Source organism: Cynocephalus volans, chromosome 3, assembly GCF_027409185.1.
Source record: "Cynocephalus volans isolate mCynVol1 chromosome 3, mCynVol1.pri, whole genome shotgun sequence".
Lineage (NCBI taxonomy): Eukaryota > Metazoa > Chordata > Mammalia > Dermoptera > Cynocephalidae > Cynocephalus > Cynocephalus volans.
In genome coordinates this window covers 71162160-71176009 of record NC_084462.1, presented here as the reverse complement: position 1 = coordinate 71176009, position 13850 = coordinate 71162160, and the positions used below count along the sequence as shown (strand labels likewise).

The following is a 13850-nucleotide window of genomic DNA, read 5'->3' as shown; positions in this document are numbered from 1 at the left end:
TTAATGGGGAACACCCCAGTATTTTCTTTGATTACCCCATGTACTTCAATCCTGCCAGTAAATGTGGTTTTGCTTCACACTGTAAAGCAGATGTGTGTCTGGAGAGAAATTTTAAGTGAGAGGGAACCTTGAATTCTTTCCTCCTCTCCTTTTACCACCTCTTTTCACTTTCCATTCTCTCTCATGAAGACTTTAACCACTGGGGAAGGCTCCTAAATCCCCTCTGAGAGAATAGATTTCTAAATCTGTCTCTTAAACCTCCTCCTCTTCGCAGGACTCAGGCCAGAATATCCACATGTCTACTGGATGTTCCTATCTCAGATCCAGCAAATCAAACACTGAGCTTTATAGGTTACAAACCAGCTTTTTGTCCTTTTCTTCTGATAATGGTTAACCAGATCTTCAATTATTTGCTTAACTAGGCAAGTGTACTCAGTTTTACCTCAGATATCACTTCCCTCTGAGGCCTTTCCTGACCTTCTCTCTCCTAGAGAATAAAACCTCCCTCACCTCTGCCATTCTTGGACACACACCTCTAAAGCACTTCTCACTTTGGACCACAACCCTTTCCTTGCATATCTTTGTCTGTGACAAGATTGTATATTCTTCAAAACTAGAGCTATATCAGGGTATCCCCAGCACTGACCAAAATACCTATCAGATGGTCTCATCATGTTTTCATTGCGTTGACGCAAAAGCAATGCTTTTTGAGTGTTAAAAATGTTCTCCTCGGGCCAGCCCCACGACTCACTTGGGAGAGTGTGGTGCTGGTAGCGCCGAGGCCACAGGTTTGGATCCTATATAGGGATAGCCGGTGCGCTCACTGGCTGAGCGTGGTGCAGACGACACCATGCCGAGGGTTGCGATCCCTTACCGGTCAGGAAAAAAAAAAAAAAAAATGTTCTCTTCCACCAAGCAGAGGCAAATCTTTACAGCGGAATACCAAGTAATGTGTATTGATAGCCCCACCCCTCCTCAAATTATGGGCTGAGTTTAGTAATTCACTTCCAAAGTGTATAGAGAGGGAAAAACAGTAACTTTATAGCAAAGAGACCTGGCAAACACTCCCTTAATGAAGTGGTGAAGGTTAACATGATTGGTGGTGTCAGATAGATGTCATATGCCCAGATAGGACGTGATGAGAAGGGCACTTCACCTCTGTGGTCTTCTTCCCCAAGCCCATAACCATGAGAAAACATGAAAAACCCAAACTGAGGGACATTCTACAAATACCTGACCAGTACTCAAAACTGTCAAGGTCGTTAAGAAAAAAAAAAAAAAAAGATGAGGAAAGTCTGAGAAACTGTCTCAGACTAGAGGAGACTAAGAAGACATGATAACTTAATGTCATGTGAGATCCTGGATTGGATCCTGGAACAGAAAAGACAGTAATGAAAAACTGGTGAAATCTGATTAAAGTCTGGAATTTAGTTAATAAAAATGTACCGCTGTTGGCTTTTTAGTTTTGACAAATGCACTGTGGTAATTTAAAATGATAATATTTGGGGAAAATAAAACAAAGTAAAGGAGCTCTCTGTACTGTGTTTACAACCTTTCTGTAAGTCTAAAATTATTTTAAAATGAAATTTTTATTTTAAAAAAAAATCACTCCCCAAATACTACACTCACTGTAAAAGCCAAAAGGTCAAACATCTCTATCTGGATACAAAGAGAATCCAGTTAGTTAGACACTATATAGTAAATTTGAGCAATTAAAGTTACACAAATTATTTTTATTTTACACTGATTATATGGTCTGTGCAAGAGAGTGCCGATCACCTGCACCTATCTGTCCTTCACTAACAGACCCACACTGGCATCAGATAAATGACTACGTTTATCTGCCTCCCTTGCAGCCTGGAGTAACCCTGTGACTCACCTCTGGTCAATGCCATGGAAACAGATGTGTATGACATTTCCAAGAACTCTTCTTCAAGGGGAGGGGTATATACTTCTTCCCTTGCTCTTTGCTGCTGTCTGGTGTGAGAATGGAAGGCCATGAAAAGGCACACAGAGACTGACTGAGCAACAAAAGTGCACGTGCCCTGGTCTTTGATCAAGTCTCGGAGGTCTCACACCTAATCTTGACTGTGGTATCTGTAGTGATGTTGTGATGTCATCTCTTTCATTCGTGTGATATTAGTAATTTTGTCACATGTTACTACTTTTTTTTTTTTGACAGATGGCCAGGACGGGGATCTGAACCAATGAAATTGGTGTTATAAGGCTGTGTTCTAACCAACCGAGCTAACCAGCCAGCCCTCTCACACCTAATCTTGATTAATACAGGGTCATATACATCCATTCTCTTAAAAATTGGAAAATTCGGAAAAGCGTGTAGGTGCATTTGGAAGAAAATAAGAATGATCCATAATTCTACCACCTAGAAATAGCTTATTTTGGCATTTCTAGTCTCATTTATGAGATAAGTAGATGCATATGAGACTTTTTAAAAAAAACCTGGGATCCTACACATTGAATTTATATTTGTATTAGCTTGTCTCTGTTGCTTATAACAAAATACTTGGAACTGGGTTATTTATAAAGAAACAATATTTATTGCTTACAGTTTGGGAGGCTGGGAAGTCCAAAGTCCAGGGAACACATCTGGTGAGAACCTGTTAGTGGGTAGTGACTCCTCACAGCAAAGCAAGGTGTCACATGGAGGATGGCAGAAGCAGGGAGAGAGTTAGCCTCCTCACTGGCCCTTCTTTTAAAGCCCTCAGAACCATGCCCATGACCACCATTAAACCATCAAATGGATTAATCTATTCACATTGGCATGGTCCTCACACTCTAATCACCTCTTCAAGTCCTCACCTTTCAATTACCATAATAGGATTTCCTACCCTCTTAACAGTCATAGTGGGGGTTAAGTTTCTAGTACCTGGACTTTGGGGGTGCAATTCAATCCATAGCAATATCTTACTTTTAAAATATGTGATGGACACTTTACTATATATTTTTTGAAAATATCCTTTTGATGTTTGTGTAATATGCGTTATAGTGGTGAATATAGGTATGAATTTAGTGTCACACAGACCTATGTTCAAGTCTTATTTGGGCCACTGATTAGCTGTGTGACCTCATGCAAGTTGTGCCACCTCTCTATAAAATGGAGATAAATGAAATACTTATCTTTTAGATTTATCAGGAGGATTAAATGCGTTAATGCATGCAAAACCTCTAGCATAGGGCCTGTAAGTTCTTGATAAATATAAACTATTGTGATTATTATTATCATCCTTTAACCATTTCCCTATTCATGGACAGTAAATCTGTCAGGGTCTTACTAAGAAATAGAAACCACATGAGTACTTATAATGGAAGGAATTTAATGCAGAGAATTGGTTACAAAGTTCATACTTTGAAGAACTTGGTCTGGTCTTTGTGAACAGTGGCCTGCTGCATTTATGTATGAAGTACTATGAGACAGCAAGGAGAGAGTAGTCATTCCTGCCCTGCCAAGCTGGATGGGAGGAGTGGATAATATCTCCTCATATTAAACTGTGAGCTAATTAGCTCAATAAGCAACAAAACATTTTATTCAGGCCAAATATGAAAGGTTTCAGGATATTTCATGACTCTACAATTTAAACTGTTCCTAAGTGTGTAGTTTATGTATCAGATAATTTTTTTTTTCTGAGTTTGGATCCTAAGAAATACAACAGAATGACATTCTGCTCATTTAAAAAAATGATTTAAAAAATAATTCAGATAATTCCTGACTGCTGTTAAAACAATGACAATATAATTCTCGCCATTGTCACTTTCTGCTCATAGCCTGTCATTGGACAGTGATAAACAACCATACTTAATTATAAATTATGTGTTACATTGAGCATGCTAAATATATTATTGGACATAGAATATTGGCACCAAGTTTCGAGAGTTAAGTATAGCTTTTCTTTTGTTTTTTATTGCTGATCAGATGCAAGATGCTCAGAGCACCCCAGCATGAATTCACTATTTCGAATGTTTGTGGTTTTTTTTAAACTAGGATGTCTTCTTGGATGTAAAGTAGGGAAATGTTTAGCTACTTGAAAGAACAATCTGTTGCAACATCTTGTATATACTTAGGTCAAATATAATCAAGACTGAACAATTTATAGTTTTCTATTGACAGCAAAGACTATTTTGGACTTTCTTTACGAAAAAGGTATTCCTCTGATGCCTCTTTCTAAACTCAAACACACACACACACACACACACACACACACACACACATACTGTTTAAATGTCTTGCTTCATACTCTCACAGCCAGTGCCTTCAGGCTTACTGTATATTTGAGGTGATGTTGATGGTGATAGTATATCTCCAACAGTCTTCTTGATAATTTCAAATCTTTTTTCCGACTTCTTGTCAGATCTGACTATTTGGTGGTTGCCATTTTTAATCTCATAAATTGGCAGGAGATGTGTCAGGTTTGCCATTTTCTTGTTCACTTGTGCTTGCTGTGTTAGTATAATCTTTGATCCAAGGTCCCTTCGAAGGTTGAATTCTATAACATTTGTCCATCTTGGGAGGGTTACTTAAGTTGAAAGGAGATAATTCAGTCTGTAATTCCATGTAACCTAGTGCCCATAAACTGCAGTGCATTGCCATGAGCTGGAAGAGAGGAAAATCTCAAGGGAACTGTTGTCAGTTCCAAATCGCGGAGCCACCTCTCTTCCCTCAGCTTCCTGGGCTTTTCGTCGGTAACATGTGGCCATCAAATGTTGGGGTGAGAGTCTGGTGTCAGTCTGATCATTACAGAATTGATCATGGGTAAAAATCCAATCAAACTGCAAGATAGAACAATGGATTTTAATATAACAGTGTACTGAAAGTTTATTGATATGGTTTCAGATTCTACATTGCAACTAACCTTAAAAACTGACCACAGTGATCTGACAAGACGATTGAAATGGTCCTCGCTTTTCCAATTCCACATCTGTATGAAGTTGGATTATCTTCATATACTTCCATCAAACAACATATTATAACAAATTAAATGCATAAGCAGATATAAAAATCTGGCTGGCTTCTATTTGGCTAGACATTAAGATTTATAAAGTAATTGTTTAGTTTTCTCAATAAAATATTTTTTGTCTTGAAAAATATAGTTATTTCTAGTAAAATATGTTTTTATGTTAACATAAAATGGGTTCTTATTTTAAAGCAAATTAACAAATATTTTTAAATTCTCAGATTTAATTTCTAATGGTGAGTTATTGCTAAACTTCATAAACTAAAACTCTTAGAATCCTCAAGAATTATGAAGGCACCAAACAACAGAGAAAACCAATGTACAACAATGACATCAACGACATGAATACATTTTATTAACATAAGGAGCAAAAATAAGTTCTGGAAGACTACTGTAATGTCTTTTTTTTTTTATTAAAGAATTTACTTTTCAGGGCAGTTTTAGGTTCACAGCAATATTGAGAGGAAAGTACAGAAATTTTCCATATACCTTTTGACCCCACACATGCACAACCTCCACCGTTACTGACATCACCCGGCAGCGTGGTACATTTGTTACGACTGATACATTTGCATTGGCACATCATAATCACCCAAAGTCCATAGTTTATATTAGGGATCTCTCTTGGTGTACATTCTCTGGGTTTGGACAACTATACTATAATTGTTATGCACCACTATAGTACAGTAGTTTCACTACCCTAAAAATCCTCTGTGCTCTACCTATTCATCCCTCCCTCCCCTTCAAACCCCTGGCAACCACTGATGTTTTAACTGTCTCTATAGTTTTGCCTTGTACAGAATGTCACATAGTTGGAATCATGCAATATGTAGCCTTTTCGGACTGGTTCCTTTCACTCAGAAATATGCATTTAAGGTTCTTCCAAGTCTTTCCATGGCTTAATATCTCACTTCTTTTTAGTGTTGACTAATATTCCATTATCTAGATGTACCACAGTTTATTTATCCAATCACCTTCTGAAGGACGTCTTGATTGCTTCCAACTTTTGCAATTATGAATAAAGCTGCTATAAACATCTATATGTAGGTTTGCCTGTGCACAGAAGTTTTCAACTTCTTTGGGTAAATACCAAGGAGTGCAATTTCTAGATCGTATGGTAGGAGTATATTTAATTTTGTAAGAAGCTGCCATGCTGTCTTCCAAAGTGGCTGTACCATTTTGCCTTCCCACCAGCAATGAATGGGAGTTCCTGTTGCTTCACATCCTCACCAATATTTGGTGTTGTCAGTGTTCTGGATTGTGGCCATTCTAATAGGTGTGTGGTGTTATCCCATTGTTGTTTTAATTTGCATTACCTTGATGACATGTGATGTGGAGCATCTATTCATATGCTTACATGCTCTCTGTACATCTTCTGTCAAGGTTTATGGCTCATTTTTTTTTTTAATTTATTTTTTTAATTGACAAAAATTGTAAATATTTATGGTGTACAACACAATATTTTGAAAATGTCTACATTGTGGAATGACTAAATTGAGCTAATTAACATATGTATTACCTCACATACTTAGCTTTTGTGATGAGAACACTTGAAACTTACTTTTTTAAAGCTGTTTTCAAGTATGTAATACATTTTATTAACTATATTCACCATGTTATACAATAGATGTCTTGAACTTATTCCTCAAGTCTGACTGAAATTTTGTATCCTTTGACCAACATTTCCCCCAAATCCCACCCTGCTATCCCCCCAGCCCCTACCCCTGGTAATCACCCTCTGCTCTCTGCTTCTATGAGCTCACCATTTTTATATTCCACATATAAGTGAGATCATGTGATATTTGTATTTCTGTGCCTGGCTTATTAACATAATATCCTCCAGGTTAATCCATGTTGGCACAAATGACAGCATTTCCTTCTTTTTAAAGGCTGAATAGTGTTCCAATGTGTATCTGTACCACATTTTCTTTTTAAAAATTGATTATGCATATTCATGGGGTGCAAAGCTGACCATCACCACTTGTGCCCAAGATTTGATGGCCAAATCAATACTGTCAGCATTCGCATTACCACAAATTTTGATTATTCCACATGCCCCCCAGCCAATTAATCCCCAACCTCCCATTCCATTTCCCCCCTCCTCTACCCCACTCTACAAACCTAAATATGCTCACTCCCTCTGCAAGACAAATGCACCACTGTGGTATTTCTTTCTTTCCTTCTTTCTCTCTTAGCTCCCACTTATGAGTGAGGACATGCAGTATTTTTCTTTCCATGCCTGGCTTATTCCACTCAACATAATTTTCTCTAAGCTCATCCATGTTGCTGCAAATGGCAGAATTTCATTCTTTTTGATGGCAGAATAGTATTCCATGTTGTATATATACCACATTTTCCTTATCCAGTCATCTGTCGATGGACATTTAGGTTGTTAGGTATCTTGGCTATTGTAAATAGAGTGGTGATGAACATGGGAGTGCAGGTGTCCCTTCGACATGATGATTTCCTTTCCTTTGGGTATATACCTGGAAGTGGGATTGCATGGTAGATCTATCTGTAGTTGTTTGAGTAATTGCCATACTGTTTTCCATAGTGGTTGTACTAATCTACAGTTCCACCAGTTGTGTAGGAGCATTCCTTTCTCTCCATGTCCTTGCCAGCATTTTTTATTCTCCATCTTTTTGATTATAGCCAGTCTAAATGGAGTGAGGTGATATCTCAATGTGGTTTTAATTTGCATTTCCCTGATGATTAGTGATGTTGAGCATTTTTTTTAAGTGCCTGTTGGCCATTTGTATCTTCCTTAGAAAAATGTCTGTTCAGCTCCTTTGCCCATTTTTTAATTGGGTTATTTGTTTTTTTATTGCATAATTGCTTGAGTGCCTTGTTTATTCTGGATGTTAATCCCTTGTTGGATGTATAGATTGCACATATTTTCTCCCACTCTCTAGATTGTTGTTTCACTCTGTTGATTGTTTCCTTTGCTGTGCAGAAGCTTTTTAGTTTGATATAATCCCATTTGTTTATTTTTCCTTTTGTTGCTTGTGTTTTGGGGCTCTTGTTCATTAAGTCTGTGCCCAGTTCTAGTTCCTGAAATATTTCCTCTATATTTTCCCTTAGTAGTTCAATAGATTCAGGTCTTATACTTAAGTCTTTAATCCATTTTGAGTTGATTTTGGTATATGGTGAGAGGTATAGGTCTAGTTTCATTCTTCTGAATATGGTTATCCAATTTTCCCAGCACCACTTACTGAAGAGGCAGTCTTTTCTGCAATGTATGTTTTTGTTGCCTTTGTCAAATATCAATTGGCTGTACATCTGTGGGTTGATTTCTGGGCTCTCTATTCTTTTTTTTTTTTTTTTTCATTTCTTTATTTATTTAGATGTTGAAGCTCTCACACTAAGTTTTTACAAGCTGATGAACACTGACAAATTATTTCTCACCACAGAACTATAACCACACATTCCCAGACAGTATAAATATATGGTTGAACTAACATTAATACAGATCACCATTTTATCAATTACATAATAAAACAAATTATCAAGTATCCAAATATTAAGTTATAAGCTCAAAAGGTATATAAAATATTAGATATCTGCTCAATTCATTAGCAGAAACCCACTTCTTTTTTTACAAGAGAGGTTGGAAAGAAAAGGGGGGAAAAATACTTCAAACAAACATAAGTTGATAAACAACTTCTGATAAGTATGGGGGGAAAAAGAATTTCAAGAATTTTATGATTAAGAATTGTTTTAGCTAAAATAACAAACCTTTTAAAAAATATTTACTAAATTAAAGAGCATATTCTACATGTTCTGCACAGACAAAGGCAACATTTTACTAAAAATATTTAATAGCCCCCTCCCATTCTTTTTTCAGGACCTCCCTGTTAAGTTGCACCTCAGAGTGCAAACATTAAATTAACGTAAGGCTTTTTTGTCTGGAGACATTAAAGACATGTGCTTCTGTACAATGTAGATTTTCAAAATGGAGGTTTTTTGTAACAACACAAAATGAGATTTATTAGAAAGACATTAAATAATCACTGTAAGACTTGGCTAAAAAAAAATCAATGATTATGCAACCTGATGTATACTGGTATGAATACGGGAGATGTAAACAAAGTGAGCAGGCAAATAACCATACAGGCCCTACTTTCAATGTTTGATATGACTGAAGGAATAAACCGCATAAGGTCTAGAGTGTTCATAGTTCCTGGGATTTTAGTTCTGTATAATACTAAAAATATACAAGTATTGTGCTGGGTATTTTGGCACCTAATCTTTTGAAATTTCTTATGTATTGATAAGATTCTGGCATGGGAACAGATTTCAAGAAAATGTAAGTCAATATCACATGATTTCAAGAAAGGTCAATTGGTACAAAATGATAAGCACATTTTAAATGCCAAACAGCAAGAATCTTTTTTAAGTATCCGAATAGTTTGATCATAACCCAAACACAGAGGCTGAAATTCTGTCAATCTTGTGGCCTGGTAAAACTGCTTTTCAATCCTCCTATGGAAGCTTCATTAGATTTATTCACCAAGCCAACAAGATGGCTAGTATGCATGACAAATTAGGTCCTGCCTAAGTTCCACTTCCAAAGCAACAGCATCAGGCACCCCAGTTTTATTGAATGCAACAGTTATTTCTATGACCACTGGAGTCTTTGAAGCGCATCTGCATTTTAGGGCGATACTTCTCCAAATACAAAAGTTGCTTGCTGTTAAAAGCTCCACACCGCTTTTGTCTTATGAATTGTACTGCATCTTCATATTTCATTCCACCCTCAATTAATGCTAGGACAACAAGCACTGGAGCTCTCCCAAGGCCGGCAACACAATGAACAGCATTACAACAACCAGGTTCTTCACGAAACTTAATTTTCATGGGACTTAACCAATCATCAACAATCTGGTTGATGGTGGTGCACCATCATCAAAAGGCCAGTCAAGGACATGGATACCTTCTTTCTCCACAAGAGTAGTGTTATAAGTTGCTTCACATACTCTTACTATTGTGGTAACTCCATACTTCTTAAGTTCCTCTATAAATTTGTTTAAGGTCGCATTGGTGGGATTGTGTGTAATAAGAAATCTCATGTTCTTATATGTGACTTCCACAGGAGCTGGGCGGTCCATTCGAGCCATGTTAATTTAGTTAAAAAAAACACTCAATAGGGCTATGAAAGAATTTCAAAAATTGAATACAGAAATGATGCAAAGAAACTGAAGTCTACTTCAATATACTTCACTTGAAATTCTCAGTGCTTTGAGTATAAACTTGGGAATAATGGTAAATGAAATGAACCTCCTAACAAGAAGCAGGAATTCTTCAATCCAGTAATACCGAGGCAATAGAAAGGAAGTGCACTGAGATTTACCCCATCCAGGTCAAAACTCTTGTAAAATGCTTTGCAGATGTCAATTCAACACTTCCGTGTCCAGGTTAACCACTCTTATGGGGGCTTCTTGGTGGAGTAGTAATGAATTTCTACAGTTCACTTGTCTGCATAGAGGTCGTGCTGTGCCTGGCAGTAATCTCCACTGCCCTTCAGAAACTCCATAAACGTGTGACCAAGAACACCACAGAAAGGAATATGTTTACTCATTAAAGACTGTGGCCTAATCATACAGCTGGTCCCGAGGCAGCGGCAACACACACGGGGGCGGCAGAGGCAGCTGCAGGGCAGGTGATGGTGGTGGTTGTTGCGGGCGGCAGTGGAGATACAAATGGTGGCAGGTGCACCAGACTCTACCACGCAGTGTGGGCTCTCTATTCTGTTCTACTGGTAAAAGTGTCTATTTTTATGCCAGTACCATGCTGTTTTGGTTACTATAGCTTTGTAGCATAATTTGAATCAGGTAGTGTTATGCCTCCAGCTTTACTTTTTTTTCTCAGGATTGCTTTGGCTGTTCAGGGTCTTTTATTGTTCCATATGAATGGTAGGATTATTTTTTCTATTTCTGTGAAGGATGTCATTGGTATTTTGATGGGGATTGCATTGAATCTGTAGATAGCTTTGGGTAGTATAGACGTTTTCACAATGTTAATTCTTCCAATCCAAGAGCATGAAATATTTTTCCATCTTTTCATGTTTTTAATTTCTTTCAGTAATGGTTTGTAGTTCTCATTGTAGAGATCTTTCACCTCCTTGGTTAAATTGATTCCTATTGTAGCTATTGTAAATGGGCTTACTTTCTTGATTTCTCTGTTAGTTCATAATTGGAGAATATAAACACAACTGATTTTTTTGGTGTTGATTTTGTATCCTGCAACATTGCTGAAATTATTAGCCAGCTCTAAGAGTTTTTTGGTAGAATCTTTAGGTTTTTCTATATACAGGATCATGTCATCTGCAAATAGGGACAGTTTGACTTCATCTATTCCAATGTGGATGCCCTTTATTCCTTTCTCTTGCCTGATTGCTCTGACTAGTACTTCCAGTATGATGTTAAATAGGAGTGGTGAGAGTGGGCATCCTTATCTTGTTCTTGTTCTTAAAGGAAAAGCCTTCAGTTTTTCCCCATTCAGGATGATATTGGCAGTGGGCTTGTCATAGATGGTTTTTATTGTGTTGAGATACTTTCCTTCTTTACCTAATTTGCTGAGTCTTTATCATGAACAAATGTTGAATTTTGTCAAATGCTTTTTCTGCATCTATTCAGATAATCATATGGTTTTTGTCCCTTATTTTATTGATGTGATGTATCACATTTATTGACTTGCATATGTTGAGCCATCCTTGCATTTCTGGGATGAATCCCACTTGATCGTAGTGTATAATTTTTTTGATGTGTTGCTGTATTGTGATTCCAATTTTTTTTACTATTAAACTTGTTTATTTAATAATGTATACGCATTTTTTTACGTTCTAACATGTTGTGAAGCAGTTGTGGAGGAGGGGAAGAAGGGAAGGGGAAGAGAAATAGTGTGGGAAGTTGAGGATGGGGGGGTGGTCAAGGCCCATGACACCCACCTCATTCCACCAGGGGAGACCAAGGGGCTTCCAGCATCAGCTCAGTCATTGCTGGGCTGGATGCAGATGTCAGGGGGTGTGGCTGAGACCCTAGGCCCCCCCACAACAATGGGTTGGGAGCCCCGAGCACTACTGATGGTGGCTTGGTGGTCTTTGCTGGGCAGGTTGTGGATGTTGGGAGGGTATGGCTGAGTCCCTTGGCCCCCCATCACCCTGGCTTAGGAGGCTTGGGGGGCTTCTGGTCCTTCTAGGTTTTATAGGTATTCTTTGGTTGTGTTAGACATTTGCTGGTTAATATCAAACTTTGTGTGTGGTCTGTGGGTATTTTATTTTTTCTTTCAGTTCTCTGTTGGATTATTTGCTCTTCCAACCCCTTAAAGTCTGCACTGGAACTAATTCTTTGCTTACTTCTAAAAAGGGGAAACTTCTTGTGGGAACTGGCACTTGAGCCATGTAGTTGAGCTAAATTGTTTCTTTGTTGCTGATTCTCAGAGGAATGCTTTTCGTGCAGCTCAGGTTTTAATTGTTGACCTTGTATGTACTTCCAGGTCTTATGAGTTCTGGTACACCTGGAGTGTGTGGAAGCTCTGGCCTGGGCCTGAGCCTTTTCCACATACTGCAGCCCCTACTGTTCTATATTCCTGACCAGTATACACTGAGTGGTCCTTTGCTGATTGGAGGGCAAAGCAGCTGTCCATGCTGTGCCCTAGTGTTCCCTCACTGGGCCCATCTCCCCCACTGCCAACATTCCAATCACTTTCCATGGGATGGGCCATGCACTGGTCCCTTGCAATGACTCATTTGCCTCTGAATGTCACCCTTTTCAGTTGTCTGTAGCTCCTTGCTCTTATGTGGGTTCACAGAAGCCCTGTTAGTGGTGTTGTTGGACTGTTGGCCACCAAGGCCCTCCTCTCCCGTCACCTTCAAGCAACTTCATGCAAAGAGTACAGCTGTGGCTTTTGCCAGCTCTTGCTCCATGTGCTCACCAGCTTCAGCCTTGAAGTGGCCAGGACTCAAAATGGTGGGAGCAATCCTTTCTTTCTCTCATTGTGGCTTCTCCTGCCTTCATGAACTCCATAAGTCTTTCCTCTTCCCCTGGGCTCTAGCGGCGCTGGCCCCAACTTCTTGGCTGTCATTGCTTTTTTTTTTCCCCACAGCTGGCTGATATGGGGAATTGAACCCTAGACATTGGTGTTACAAGGCTGTGCTCTAATCAACTGAGCTAGCTGGCAAGCCTGTCACTGCATTTTAATAGTTGTAAATGGGTTGATTTGTGGGAGAGAGTGATGCTGGGGACTGTTTATTCTGCCAGTTTGACTGAAAGTCTGATTACTAGTATTTTATTGAGAATTTTTGCATCTATGCTCATCAGAGATATTGGTCTGTAGTTTTCTTTTCTTGTTGTACGTTTGTCTGGTCTTGGTATCAAGGTGATGTGGCCTCACAGGATGAGTTTGGGAGAGTGGCCTCTGTTTCAATATTTTGAAATAGTTTGGAGTGACTGGTACTAATTCCTCTGTAAAGGTTTGGTAGAATTCAGCAGTAAAGCCATCTGGTCCTGGGCTTTCTTTGTTGGAAGATTGCTAATTACTGCTTCAATCTCATTGTTTGTTGTTGGTCTGTTCAGGTTTTCTATTTCTTCGTAGTTCCATCTTGGTATTTTGCATGTGTCCAAAAATTTATCCATTTCCTCCAGGTTTTCAAATTGGTTGGTGTATAGTCGTTTACAATAGTCTCTAATGGTTTTTTGTATTTCTGTGGAATCAGTTGTAATGTCTCCTTTTTCATTTCTTATTTTTATTAGTTGGGTCTTCTCTCTCCTTTTTTTTTGTTAACCTAGCTAATGGTTTGTCTATTTTGTTTATCATCTCAGAAACCAACTTTTTGTTTCACTAATCTTTTGTATTGTTTTCTGGGTCTGTATATTATTTAGT

General features: G+C 38.3%; 1 pseudogene; it reads right to left on the bottom strand.

Moving 5' to 3' along the window:
* Nucleotides 1–9499: 9499 nt before the first annotated feature.
* Nucleotides 9500–10101, bottom strand: LOC134373471 (protein tyrosine phosphatase type IVA 1-like; annotated as a pseudogene).
* Between the last annotated feature and the right edge of the window lie 3749 nt (nucleotides 10102–13850).